The sequence below is a fragment of the Vidua chalybeata genome, chromosome 3, assembly GCF_026979565.1.
Source record: "Vidua chalybeata isolate OUT-0048 chromosome 3, bVidCha1 merged haplotype, whole genome shotgun sequence".
NCBI lineage: Eukaryota > Metazoa > Chordata > Aves > Passeriformes > Viduidae > Vidua > Vidua chalybeata.
This window is the reverse complement of record NC_071532.1, coordinates 35,675,914-35,690,398: the sequence shown is the minus strand read 5'-3', so window position 1 is coordinate 35,690,398 and position 14,485 is coordinate 35,675,914. Positions and strand designations below refer to the sequence as shown.

At 42.1% G+C, this 14,485-nt stretch overlaps 1 long non-coding RNA gene across 1 annotated transcript in view; it reads right to left on the bottom strand.

The window, feature by feature from the left end:
- Positions 1 to 1,297: 1,297 nt before the first annotated feature.
- Positions 1,298 to 14,485, bottom strand: part of LOC128785850 (uncharacterized) — a 28,091-nt gene continuing 14,903 nt past the window's right edge. The window contains exon 4 of the long non-coding RNA XR_008430058.1: positions 1,298 to 1,427. This is a non-coding gene — a long non-coding RNA (uncharacterized LOC128785850). The remainder of the gene's footprint in view (positions 1,428 to 14,485) is intronic.

Here is a 14,485-nt window from a genome sequence, read left to right as displayed (position 1 = left end):
GAAGTTTGTGTTGATATTTTAAATCCCTTTGATTTCTTTCATTCTGACACCTAACAGTTACAGTGATTCAATCAAGAAATAGAAGTAACACCCAGTGACCCAAACAACTCAAAATATATAACCAGCACCAGAGAGTCAAAAGAAACAAAAGGGATACATGGAGTGAACCACTTTTCCCCCCTTCTCATTTAAAATGATCCAATAATTTCAAGGTGATGCCAAAAAATGGGAAAATGAAAGTCTAGTCAGAAGAAGTTCTGAAACTAGAAGGCTGAATAATTTGATGAAGCATTTATAACCAGTCTTCTCTGCTGTAGTGTTTTGCTCATCCCTATGGAAAAACACCAAAGGGAAAACAAGTTAAAGCCATATCACACCCTCCTGCAACAGTTCCACTCTACAGATACCTGTCTCCAGTCATAAATGAAGACCCTTGTGTGTCCCAGCAAGTCCCACTCACTGAGAACATCTAATTCCCATTAAAAAGCTAATTTCAGACATATGTGGTTAAATGTGTTGCTTAACTGTGGTCAAGGTGCATCCATTTAATTCCATTTTCATATTGAGGCTTTTTCTGCTAAGTAGGTCAGTGCCAGAGATGCCAAAGTCTTCCCTGGTTTGCAAAATATTCCCACCCATTTCTGGTGAGCCTGTAGCACCTACATCTGGACTGTGGCTTGCAGTGAATGAATAGCTCAGCACAGCCCAGTGAATGCAGAGCTAACCTGGGCACTGAGACCGTGGCTGTAACCTGGGTGCCATTTACGCCTCCCATGAGACAAAAACCTCCTGGTTTAGCATTGCCAAAGGCTGAGAATCCCAACCTCCCTGCACCTGAAGCTGCTCTCCTTCGTGGCTGTGGGTTGAATGCCACTGGAAAGGCAACACGGGGCATCTGCCCCACTGAGAGATTGCTCTGTAGGGAAACTGGCCTGGCCAGTGGCAGGGATGTGAAAACAAGCAGTTGCTGAAAGGCACCAACACTGCATTAACACCAAAAAGAGCTGAAGATTTCCATGACCTACCTTCTCATGGTTTTTAGTCATACCCTCAGCCAGGGAACACACACACTTGGGATAATTAAAGCAAAAAGGTTTTTTTGAACCTTAAAAGATTTGAGTTTGGCTGAACTGGAATTTTAGACAAAGGTTCACATGGGTTTTTATTTCCCCCAAGCCAGTTTATCCACCTTTCCTTTTCAGACAGGCTCAGATTTTAATCCTCAATACCTGTGAAGTTTGTTTGTTTGTTTCCAATTAACTTTTAATCCATTTTTGGGTCTGAGCAGGATATTTATTTTTCAAAATGCTGGGTGTAACCATTTATATAAACAAATCTGTCTCACTCATTTTTCTCCTTTTGATGTTGATTTCCATTACTTTTAGCCCCATGTGGGATGGGAGACTTTCCTACATGTCCTGGTAACTCTGCAAGAGAATAGATACCAGTGACCTCAATTCCCATTTAACAATGGATTAATTGATCAGCCTGAAAAGTTTAACCACAATTAGTTTAAAATAATTTATTTTAAACCAGATGAGAACATTTGCAGAGCATGACCACTTTCATCTATCTGTGCCCATATTTTCATTTCATTATAAACTCCAAATCTTCAGTGTTTCAACCTAAATGAATCATGGCTTTTTTGGGGTTTTCACTAATCTTTACTTTGTAATTTTGAATGAAACACTGTCATTTTCTATACAGAATCACAAGAACAGCATCTTTTATACAACAAATAATATCTCATTTTTCAACCTGCTGTGTTTTGTACACAACTTTCTAGCCCATTAAACATGGGCTAGAAATACAGAGGAAAAATCCATTAACTTCCTGGTTTTTTTGAGTATCTCAATTATCTTATGCTGGGAGTCTGGTCCATTGATCCTCATAACTGCACTACAAGTCACTGACTGCATTAAGGAACAGATTTGTTAAGACAGAAAAAAAAAAAAGAAAATTAACCAGGCAGGTTGGTTTCTTTAAATGACCATAAATTCAGTATCCCTGGGTACATATTCACCCTAGCTTTTATGCAAGCAGGTTGTCAAAAGGGCAAGGAATGAAAGCCAGGAAAAAAATTGGTCTTTGTTTTGAGTGATTTCATGTTTTCTCCATTTCAAACTGCTGGAGGTGAGACAAAAGGTGCAGGAGGTGGCGTAAAGGTTTGATCTGAACTCAGAGCAGGCCACAGAGCTGTGGGTGCACAGTGAAAAGGAAGACTTAAGAACCCTTCTGCCTCCTTACAGGGGTGTTTAAGAGCTCACATAACTCTCAGCCAGCCTCTCTAGGAAATCTAGGGACAGAAGAAAGTCCCATGAGGTGTACAGTAAAAGTTAGGGGTGTGATCCTCTACTGGGGTGAAGAGCAGGAAGAAATCCCTTTGTAACCTCACAGCAAATTGCTCCATGGGCAACCTCCAACCCTCTGAGGAGGCCCTGTCTCAATGGCACAATTGAGACCCTTTATTTAGTGGATAAAATTGTACATGGGTTGTACAAAGTGATTGGAGATTTACACACACATGGAAGCCAGCAGAGATTAATTACTGCTCAGTCTGAACTTCATAAATGCAAGGCAGCACAGGAGCCCTGAGTTTCATTATTTCTCTCTATTTACTCACTAGCTGGCTTTTTAATACCAATTAAGAGCCAAAAAGAAATTAAATGAAAAAAATTAATATAAAAATATTGGAAATAGAGTCACACACATTTTCAGCTACCCAGAGATCTCTTTTCTACCATAAGCAGTCCCAGGTCACAGCAGAGCTGAGTCTAATTCAGACTGAGCATTTTCTTCAGCTGAAGGATGACCTGCTCTGTCTGCAAGTAAATATTTGGTCTCCAAAGGTGAAGGGTGGCTGGCAGATTTGCCCAGCTCTGCTGTGATATAGATGACAATGCCTCGACTCCAGGAAACAAAGCTTCAATGTAGTAAAACCAGAAGGGATGCTGAGTCCCTAAAAATTCTGCCTTTCTTTGAATGTTAAAGTGGTATGTGCGTATCATTTCCCTAAAAGCACTGACACAGTGCTCCTCTATCCACGGGAAGGAAGAAGGCTCCATGCCTGCGCCACAGTGAAGCAGATGGCTTCAGCTTTTACAAAGGCATTCAAACCCAGGTCTAGTCCTCCCACAGAAAGAAAACCAAAAACCAAAACAGCAGGAGAGCTAAAACCAGCACATACAACATTGTTCTCATTCAGATTTGTCAAGGTCCTTCATATCCAAGACCAAAACCAACAACTTTTCATCACTCAGAGGTAGAGGCCTCTGTTCGCCCCTCATTCCCTGCTGGCTGGGTTTGCAGGCATAGTGCTGTGCCCCAGGCATGGAATGCTGGGCTGGAACATGTTTGGCACTCTATCATGGCCGGGTCATATACACCAATCCCCCTCCTTCCCTTCTGGAACACAAAAGGGACAACACACTGATGAAAGTGCAATTCATGTCTACTCCACAGCCCCTCTGAAGTGCTGAAGCATATGTCTTCTGGGACAGAGAATGAGATCCACAGATTCCAAGTCCTCAAATCCCTAGGCTTTAAAAGGACAATAGTTCCGGCTTGTGGCACTCAGGGAATTCAATAGTTGTGGTCAAGAAGGGAGGAGTGCAGTGTGTCTGTTTATTTGCTTTCTGGCTACTTGAATGGCTCTGCCATTTTCCCAAGGGTTGAAAGGACAGTGCTATCATAAAGCTGACTGTGAAGGCACACAAATTTCACATGCACTGGGGAATGAAAGATTTGCTTCCAAACATTGGGTGCATTTCCAAACTCTCCACTCCTCCTGAGTGCGGTCAGGAAACCTCGTAAGAGTCGACTCCACTTTAAATGGTCCGAATCCAGTTGGGCCACAAACACCATGAGAAGAAAGTTTCTCATGCCACAATGAAGAATTTTTCCCATGTAGACAAGGCCTTAATTAATCTTTAAAGTGTTTCAGTTTTAATTTTAGGTCACAGTTGGGGCTGTTTTTTACCATGGCTCCTGTCCAGCAAAGCTCTTAAGCACATGCCTAATTCTAAGCATTTAAAGTAGCCTCGTTAACTTCTATGGGATTGTTCACATGCTCAAAACTATGCAGATGTTTAAACTTCTGCTGGACTGGGGCCTGCCTCCGAACCTGACTGTCCTGGAGCCACAACAACAACACGGTGTAAGAGAAATGCTCCAGAACCGACCTTCAAAGTCTTGTCTGAAGCCATACTGGAAGGCCCAGACAGCTGGCAGGCTTTGCAATAGTTTCTTCACCACAGTATAAATTACCTCTGATTTGCTTAATGACTGTTTGGAATCAGGACGTCTCAGCCCTGCTAATATAATGCCCCATGGGCAATAATCATTTTTTTTTGAGAAGAGTCATAGGCAAAGCACATTTTCAGCAGAATAAACCACTTCACACAGCTACAGGTGAACTATGTGCTGTGTAAGTACCCTGGCCCCCATGAAGATCCCAAAGCAAATCGATACGTGCTTTTAATGGGTGTGGTTTATTTCTCAGCAAAAACCAACATTTCTTAATGAGGATGTATCGGCCAAAACATTGATTAACTGTAGCTTTTAACAGCTTGTTCAAAGAGGTATGAATTTAATCAGCCCTCGTCAAAGTAAGAAGAATTAGCATTAAGCTGGTTTATAGCTCAATTCTCCTGGCTGGAGGACAAAACGAAAGAAATAATTTTTAAAGGGAATTATTAGAAAGGTGATTAAGTGATACTGTCATGTTTGCTTGGGATTCAAATACAAGTTTTGTTTTAAAATTGAGAAATATGGAAAAGGCAACTGGAGAAATGCTGAAAGCCCTGATCTGTCATGTTGGCATTGCTTAACCCCCATTGTCTGACCTGGGGCTACATTAAAGATCAGTTAATGTGAAGTTCATATGGGATCCTCTTTGCTTAGAGGTCTGCCCAGTGTTGTGCAAGAGATGCCAGATAGCTGATTTCAAAATTCACTTTTTCTCACCTGCACAAATCATCCTTTCCCATTTCTGTAGCCGAACAAAGTTGCCTGTCCCAACATTCCTGCCCTCTGAAATATGAAACATCTACACCGGTAAGGATCAGATCAAACCCAACATCTAAATAAGGCCCATTTTACAATTAGTATTCTTTCTTGAAATAGATTTGGGAGTTTTTAGCCACTGAAGCTTTCTAAAGCAAAAAACAGATTTAAAAGGAAGTCTGAGTGTTGCCCTGTTCTTTTGAAAGTTTTAAAGTTCTTCTAAAAGTTTTCTATGCCTTCTGATGTTTACATATTTCTACTAAAGTTCTCACGCACTGTCATGTAAATAATGATTGTTTGACATTCTTCTTTGGAAGAAGAGAGAATTGATAGACTGTTAGTTTGACCAGTGTAGTTAGAGAAGTAACAATTTCATCCTCCAATCCACTGTCACTTTTAGAATTCTATATATTGCAGAGTCAGAAATAAACTTCCTCTTTTTTCCCTCATTTGCATCTAGTGTGTGTGTGTGAGTTATTTCGTGTCGTAGTACAACATCTGACAAACTGGAGACTTCTGAGTAGGAGTCCTTTCCCATTCTAAAGTGCCATTCCTGAGGATCTGCTGAAGGGCTGACCATCTTCATGGAAGCTGACAGACATCACTGGCTCTCATTTTAGAGAACAACTTCCTGCCAGTTGCCCTCACTTCCAGCTAAGGCCTCAATGCACAGCAAGTTGCTGCCCCACTTCCTTCTCTTGGCTTCTCTGAATGCCCCTCCAAAAGTATCTGCTGTTAAACCGTGAAGCCTCCTGATGTTCCTGGCACCTTCCTGAGGCTGCACGGCACTGGCAGAACTTTTCCTGATGAATCACAGCACGCCCAAGATGTGCACACAATAAAATCCAAGTGTATGCAGCTTGGAATCTGGAATGGTTTTTCTGATGGGAATAGTATTTGTTCTTCTTCACTTTTGACCCTTTAGTCTTGGATCAACTTGGGAAAAAATGTTTCAACAAGCAGTGGCAGAAATGCTGCTAAGAGAGGCTCTAAACAAAAACAGTGCACTCAGCAGGCATCGCAGAACAACAAGTGGGAAAGAGAATTCCAGGGGAGTAGAGATGCTCCAAAACACTGCAGTTAAAATAGGACAGGATCTGGAGTCTAAGACTGCAGAGAGAAGAGGAAATACCTAAAGTATTTCTGGGAAAACAGCCACTGGAACCAAAGCGTTTCCACTTTCAGAGGCCCCCAGGGCTGGTGGAACACGCTCACACAGTGCTGGAGCAAAACCTGGAGCTTTTCAGGACAACTGATAGGCTGAACCCTGGAAAGAGGAACTGGAAGAGAGACAAGTCCTGTTCTCAAATGATTTATGGTTATTACTATATATGCCTAATTGAGACATATGATCCCAGATGAAGGAAAAGTGTCTGCAGATCTCCTTACCAGGACTAGAAAACCACCGTGGCTATTTATTTAATCCTTCTCATCTCCAATGAAATACAAATATGTTGACTTCCAAAAACACATGTGATCTGTCTTGGAGGACCAGTGAAGGTAACCAGTCTGATGGTTTATCAGGATTCACCAGATGGCTCTGATGTGGAATTGGCCCCTTCCAGACTCTCCAGCCTCAGGCAAAGGATAGGGATGCTGTGACGAAAAAGCCAGAGAGTTACATGCTCTCCTCCCAGCAACACCAAGTAATGCAGAATGGCTTTGGTGAACAGCTGTGCATGGAAGACCCCACATTGCAAAACAGGACACTGTGGGGTATCAGTGCAAAAGCTGAGATAATGAAGGAATGTGGTGAAGCTCTGACAAAAGAAGCTGCACAGCTGCACCAGTGCTTGAGCTAATTATTCCTAATTAGGGTAGGCATGGAGCCACAGTGTAGCGCATTTGGAATGAAGCAAATGGTCCTGCACAGGCCCACGAGCTGCCAGGTACATCTGGCTGGTTTTGGGTCAAGTAAAATAGAGTAACCTTCTTTCAGCTGGTGCTGTGCAGCTTGGAGTTAATTGTATAGTGGGAGCTTGTCCCTACTAAGTGGTCAACAAGCAAAAAAGAAGGGACACATGTTAAAAACTCCAATCGGCAGCTGTGAACTACAGAAGCACAATTCCACTCCCATCTGGGACTCTTACTGTCTATTAGGTCATGTGGAAGCCCATGTTGGAATTACAGCCCCCTAATTCAACACTTGCCCAGCTTTACTCTGTTATTATCACATTACTGCTATTTTTATATTATCTGTAGATCAGCATTTGGGAGCTATGCCCTTATAACCCAGCAGCTGCTTCAAGCCATGACAAAACCCGCTGTTGCCTTTGCAATGGCTGCTATGTCTTCCTCCTCCCATTCTTCCAGGAGCAGTGGAAATCCATCCCCTGCCTAACACCTACCCCAGTCTCCTTCTAGCACTCTCACGTGTTAGTTTTCTCACTCTTTAGTCCTCCACCAGGAAAGAGCTTGTCTTCTGGGAGCTTCCTGTTTATCTCAAACCAAGGGAGATACCAGAACAGTAAATGGGTGTCCTGGATACATTTGCACAGTTTATCTCTTTCCACATGTAAATATTCATGAGGCAATTCCTAACCTCATGGAAGCTACTGATAAATATCCCCTTGCCACACTGTGAGATCCGAAGATGTGGTGCTCTCCTGGCAGCTCCTAGCCCAGGTATTTGAAGGCTAGTCCTTCCCCACAGGGCCATGACCACAAGGCAACACCCACAGTCAGAGGAATATTCTGTAAGATCTTCAGCACTGGGTGTTATTGGCAGGGATGGTTGGAAGAAATACTGCATTTACCAGTTGCTTTTATGTATATGTATGTATATTTACATATATATATTTACACACATACATATTTACATATATACACACATATATATGGCATACAAAGTGATATTAGTTGGTTGAATCCACTTGACACTTTAATATTGCAATAAGGAGTCAACAATAATGTACCAAAACATGTAGCTAGTTAAGCAATTCCCATCATTACTTTTCATAGAATGGGAATTTGTAATGTCTGCTTCAGGTTTTCTCCCACGAGAGAAATATTTTTTGATTGTTGTGGGTTTCATTTGGTCTTTTGACTTCTGAAAAGTGGCCCATTTTAGCTGATTTTTAAAATTTAATCTAGGATCCCAGCAGCGTGAAGACATGTTTTGGGTTTTGTGACAAAAAAGAATCACTGAGGTCAAAAAGCTTTTCCATTTTACATAATTCATTTTCCTCTATTAAAAATGAAAATTTTATGTGAATAAATAATGCAGCCAGTATCTTTTAGATATTGTACTAAAACAGTATGATTAAATCCTAGCAGAAAATGCTTCACACCAACCACCAAAGGATGTGTGAAAAACGTAGCAGAAATAAGAAAAGCTTTGTGGCTTCTTCCCTTGCATGGATGTGGCTCTCCAGTGCAGACTAATCCTGCAATTTTGGAGGAGGACTTTCCATGGCAATTTTCCATGGGAATCTTTATCTCCTCTGAGGTTCTGCAGACACGTTGACTGGTGATTTAGGGTGCAAAGATGGGAGCAGGAAAAGATTGCTGCAGAAGAACCACAGGACCATCAATGGTATTGTCCTAACGTCCTGAGGGTCCAAGTCCTGGCCTTTCAATCTGAAAGGGGTTTTCCTCTGCACAAGCCTTATTAACCAAGCAGGCAGCAAGCAGCCATAGCAAATGACTTCACAATCAGCTGCTGGGAGTCTGGACTGGGCACAGGTGCAGTAGGGGCTCAGCTGCCAAAAAGGCCTCATTTCCCAACTATTCCATGCACCTGGGATTGATGACAATGAGGAATGACATTATTCAGACATTAGAGAGGAGTGTCTAAGACACTTAGGATAAGCTGGAGGACACTGCTGTTGGCGAGGGCCTAAGGGGAAGCTGCAGAGGAAAGCCCTGCAGTGGCATAAGGAGAGACAGGAGAGGCCCTAAAAGAATAAGAGATGCAGAGAATGAGCCCCAACCCCTGAGGGACCATTTGAATTGGATAAACATACAGTTCTGTTCTGAAGAACAAGAAACAATCTATATCAATCATCATCATGCTGGTAATTCCTCAGCAAATGCACGGTCACAGCCAAGAAGGTTTATCCTTGTCCTGATCACACTTTGTGTCTGAAGGTAAGTCTGTGTTCTACTATCATTGCTTTAGTCACCTTCTGTAACCAGATGATTACATCTACACTTCAGTTTTCCCAAGGCAACCATTTTTCCTAAATGTTAAAATCTTATTTTTAAGGGCCTGATTGTCACTCCATTATCTTTCAGCACTTCCTAACAGCTAAGACTGTTTTCCCTTGGGAAAATAGTCCCTCAAAGTCTCTCCCTTTCCTCTAAGCTTCTGTCCTCCAATCCTGAGAGCCAGGGAGATGCCCAAGCTTTGGCATTTCCATTCCTGGTGATCTCCTGGGCATGGTCATCATGACCCTTCACAAGGGATGTGCTTACATGGTCACTTTTCTGTATGAGAGCAGAAATAGAGGAGGATCAGGGCTGGACCAGCAGCCAGACATGCACCATTCAGTGGGTTTTTCATAACACCGAACACTGAGCAGTAGAAAATGGATAAAAACTCAAGCACCAGAACTATGAACTCTAAGACTGACACCTTTTACAACCACTCCCCACTTCACTGCCTTCATTTGCTTGATTTATTTTAGTCAAGCACTTCATAATGTATGAAAAACTGAAAAATATAATTGCAGTTAAATAATATGCAAGTAAAAACATATTCCAGCTGGGTATAAGCAATCAGATTCCTGATCCAGGAGCCCTGTCCAGTCTGGTACAGAGGCAGTTTATTGCAGGAGGGATAATATCACCTATCTGGTTTTGTCTAGCTGATATTTGCAAAGCAACCAAAAAGTTTCTGGCTAAATAAATGAGAAATCTTTAAGTCGACTATTTATCTTCAAAATCTCAATAATAAGATTATTGTAATCATTTAACTGTGAATTTTCTGGGCAGCAGATTAACATCAAACTGAAGTGCTGGTGTTTCTGTCTGGTTTAGTACCTATCTCATATTGCTCTAATATCTGCCCTGTATTAATGCAGCAGCTACACACTGCTGCTTCTTTATAAACATGTTTGTCAGGTCACACAAGCACACAAGCAAAGGCTTTAATATTAATCCCTTCTATTACGTTCAGTGAGGATCTATAAAAATGAATTAAAAACCTCTTTTTTCCTACCCTTAGGAAGACTCTTGCTTCCTATCATTTTGCCATCAAGGTTATAATTAAAGACACTGGCTGCTGTGGCCTGTATACATAATTGCAATATATGATCAAGGATTGTAAGCACCAGGATAAATGCATTATCACGCTGTCTAATTATCGTGTTATCTGACTGACAGGAGGCTGTTTTATCTCATTCTAGGGATGAAGGACATATCTGATAGACACCAGGACTTGGCTTTGATGTCAGATTTGTATACGAAAGAATCAAAGAGTCAAACCCTTTCTAAAATGCTTCCAATGTGGTTTAATCCCGCCAGACAATCCCCTGCCTCTCTGCCAGAGCCTGCTTTGAAGTGGCACTGCAGAGCGCATGCTGCTGGAGCTTATTCCCCAGAGCTGGAGCGCCCCACATGCCGAGCAGAAGGCCCGTGCCCCCCGTCTCCCACAGCCACCCCCTCGTTCACCAGATCACACGGGGAGAGGGGATGTGGTGGCGCTGGAGAATGGGGGCTGAAGTGCCACCCCCAGCTCATGCCTGGGGTGTGCAGCCGCCGCTTCCTGCTTTGGGCCCTGCTCATCGTCAGCGTTTCCTACGGGGGCACAACCACCCCATGGTCATGGTGCCAGTCCTGCCAGCACCCAAGCAAGGGCATGGCCAGCATCTCCTCCACCACTGGCACCTCCCTGGCCCCACTGACAACGTGCAAACAAGTAACCACAGTGCTTGGCCGCACAGGAATACAGAATTCCCATCCCTTCCCCCTTTCCACCCCTGCATGACCTGGCCATGCACCACCAAAGCATTTCTCCATCGCATTAGTGATAACAGCCAGAGCTGTGAAATGTCAGAGGAATACGGGAAGGCTGGGAATGGAGGAGCCTGGGAAGGGGCACCGATGGTGAGGCAAGGCTGAAACAGCCTAAAAGGGAGGGAGGAGCAGAGAAGTGTCAGCCTTAAAAAACAGGTAAAAGTGTCCCCTCCTGCACGTTCCCAGTGGGGCGAGACCTGGCATCCCGCCTTTCCTGCCCCCTCCCCTGCAGAGCACACTGCTGCTCAGGGCTGCTTATCTCCCCAGTGACTGACTCCTGCTATACTTCAGGCACTCAAGTGCCTCAAGTCCATGCCATGGCACAAAGGTTAATTTTGTCCTCCTGTGCACATATGACATAATTTCTAATTGCATGATCCATTTTTCTATAAGTGGGTTTTTCCTGGGATAACTGATTGCCATTTCAGCCTGCTGTGCCCAAACCAACCCAGCATCCCTGCACAGTGGCAACGATCTCAAAGACTGCTGCATCAAATGGTTTTCATAATTTGAGGAACTGCATAATTATGATGAGATAATTAATCAAATTTTAACTATATCCAGCTTTTTCTTTAGAAGAAAAAAAAAAAAAAAAGCCAGAAGCCTGGAAATAGTTTTGAATCATTTCTATGGTATAGGAATGAATAGACAGTTTAGTCGTCTCGTTTTTCGGGGGTTTTATTTGGTCAATTTAATCCTCCTTCACATATTCTTCACACACCCTTTGGCCATTTAGCAATCATGCCAGAGAAGGATGAATCTTGTGGAGTTCCAAAATGTTCTAAGTCTGGAGCTCTTAACTTCACAAATGAAATATTTGTCCAGTATGGGGTTTGTTTGTATATTTAAATTCCCAGGTTTTGAAAAGTAAAATGAACTGACTTTCCTTATGGCATCTCCAGGACCCCACCACTGCCACAATGCTCAAGCCTCCACCTTCCTGCATCAAACCCAGACAGAGCAATCCTTTTCTAGAAGCAGGAGCAAGGAACTGCTTCAGCAGTGGGAGCAGCTTCTTGGATGGAGACGATAAATCCCTTCACACCCTCCTGGCAACCCTACAAGGAATAGATATGATCTTTTTTCTGAGTTTCAGATCAGGTCTGTGCCTCTAAGGACTTCCAGTGCCTCTACTCCCCTGCTACTTTAAATAATGTATTTTTTTTTAGCAATCTAACTTCTAATCCCTGCCTATAATTTTGGGTTTTTTTTACATGGAGAGCTATCAGTATCATTTACTTTGAATTACCATGCTTAGTGTCCCTCTAAGAATTGCCTTTCTCCAGGGATGTCGGCAAAGGATTCCCATTTTTTACACTGACATGACAAAGACCCAGAAAGTTTTGGGTGCCTAATTCAGACCATCGGGAGCAAAGCAGACAAGTATCTTTATGGACCTGAGCCAGTGTTTGTAATACAGCAGCAGCAGCAGCAAAAAACAGACATGGAAAAGTGAAGTTGCAGCAAAAATTCCTCATGGATCTGCCTACTGCAAGTGCTCTTAACCCAATGCAATATTTTTCCTGCTTTATAGATAAAACCTAAATAACTCTGAAATTCCGATGCCATCAAAGTACAGCTTCCATTACTTTTAAATTGTACTTGTAAAACCTGTTGGTCATGAGCAACTCTAGTAAGGCTGCAAATGCTTTACTGTCCCCTTGTAGTGTTAGTAATAAAAGTACATTTTGACAAAATTGTTACGCTGTTTGAGTCTTCATGTAGGATCTTGTCTTTCAAAGTCCCATGGAAGTAAAAGGGGCAATAATCAACACACATAAATATATATGCGTGCATATCCATATACTCAGATGAAGAGGTTAATTATTTGATAAACTTGAATGTCTTTATTGTTGTATGATCTGCAAATGTGGTTGCCTGCCAGACACTCATTACCCCCTATTTATTTACAAGATCTTTGTTTACTATTTGATAGGAATCTTTTGTCCATTCTGACTGACAGCCTTCTGGAAGTCCTGGCTTCAGTGCAGCCATCAGAGATATTAATTTTAATTTCAATTAAAGGTGAATACTTGTGACAGGATAACACTGAAGAACAAGTCCTAAGTAGCTCAGGACTGATGAACTCCCAAAAGCTTCAGTGAAGGTTTTATGCGAAATCACATCACTCCATGAACTGTTGAACACTGGAACAATGAAAGGCCAAACTTCTTCCAAACATGAGAGAAACTGGAACAATTATCAGCCACAGCTCATATGAGAATTCATATACCCTTATATACAACCTGAGTATTTTACTCCATTAGGACACCCTTTGGCTTCTGCTCAACTATTTGAGAATAAAATTCTACTTACTATGGGTAAGGTCAAAATATCAAAAACCTCCTTTCTGCTACAGATGCCACAAATTTTCTTAGACATTTTTCCTTCTTCTCTCTAGAAATAGCTTTTCTATAGGAACTCTTTCCCTCTGTTGAAAGTCAGGCATAAATATGTTTGGATTTTTTAATTACTAAAAAAGCAAGCACAAAATTAAATAAATCAGGTTTTAAGGAAGAAAAAAGGAAAATCCACTGAAAACATCTAACAGAAAATAATTAGTTTCTGGAGGGGAACTGCTCTATTCAGTCTATTCAGCCTCAGTGAGTGTAGAAATTGCCACTTAAATAATTTTAGTCATGGGCTCCAGAATGTTATACCAAGCATCTGGACCCATTGCTAAGCAAGTACTAACAAGACACAGTTACCTAAATAAATCAACAGATGATCAGCTTCATCCTGAGCTCTCCCAGCTTGTTGGGAGATTGTTCAACTGGCATCAAAGACTACAGAAGTCTCTATTTATTTTGACTAAGGTTGAGTTTTTCTCTGGTTTGGTTTTTTTGGTTTTTTTTTTGGTGTTTTTTTTTTTTGTTTTTTTTGTTTTTTTTTTGGGGGGTTGGTTTTTTTTTTTGGTTTTTTTTTTCTTTTTTTTTTTCCTGTATGAGTTAAGGCATCTCTGCACTGCTGAAAAAGTACCTTCTCTGCCTTCAGCCTTTAATTGACTCCAGCAGTGTGAAAAAGGAGGGCAGAAAACAAACATTTCAGTAACCAAGCAGAGTGATTGAAGGGTTTCTGTGTCAGAGGTATCCTAACTACTTATTTAAATCCCTCGAATAAGAGGGATTCATGACTGACATCTAGAGGTAATTCCTTAAGATGACTGGGGCAACTGCTGGCTCAGGTACCTGCCCTGAGCACTTGAGGTCTCACTTGCCAGCACAGGCAGTGCTTGGACACACCGTGGGAGTTCAGCTCAATGCAGCAGCACAGACTTGAACAAGTAGACCAGGCCAAAAATTTTTTTAGTGAGGAATTATTTTCTGTAGCATTTCCCACCCAGTGTTTCAAAAGGAAAGTGGTGAAGCTTGAATGAAAACTTTCCATCCGAGTCAAATATGAAACCACTTTTCCCTGCAGAGCACTTAAGTATCTCTTTCCTCATTCTGCCCTGCTGGTGTAAGATCCCTGGTCAGATCTCATCTCTCTAACTACCACATGTTTCTTTTCTTTCCCACACAAG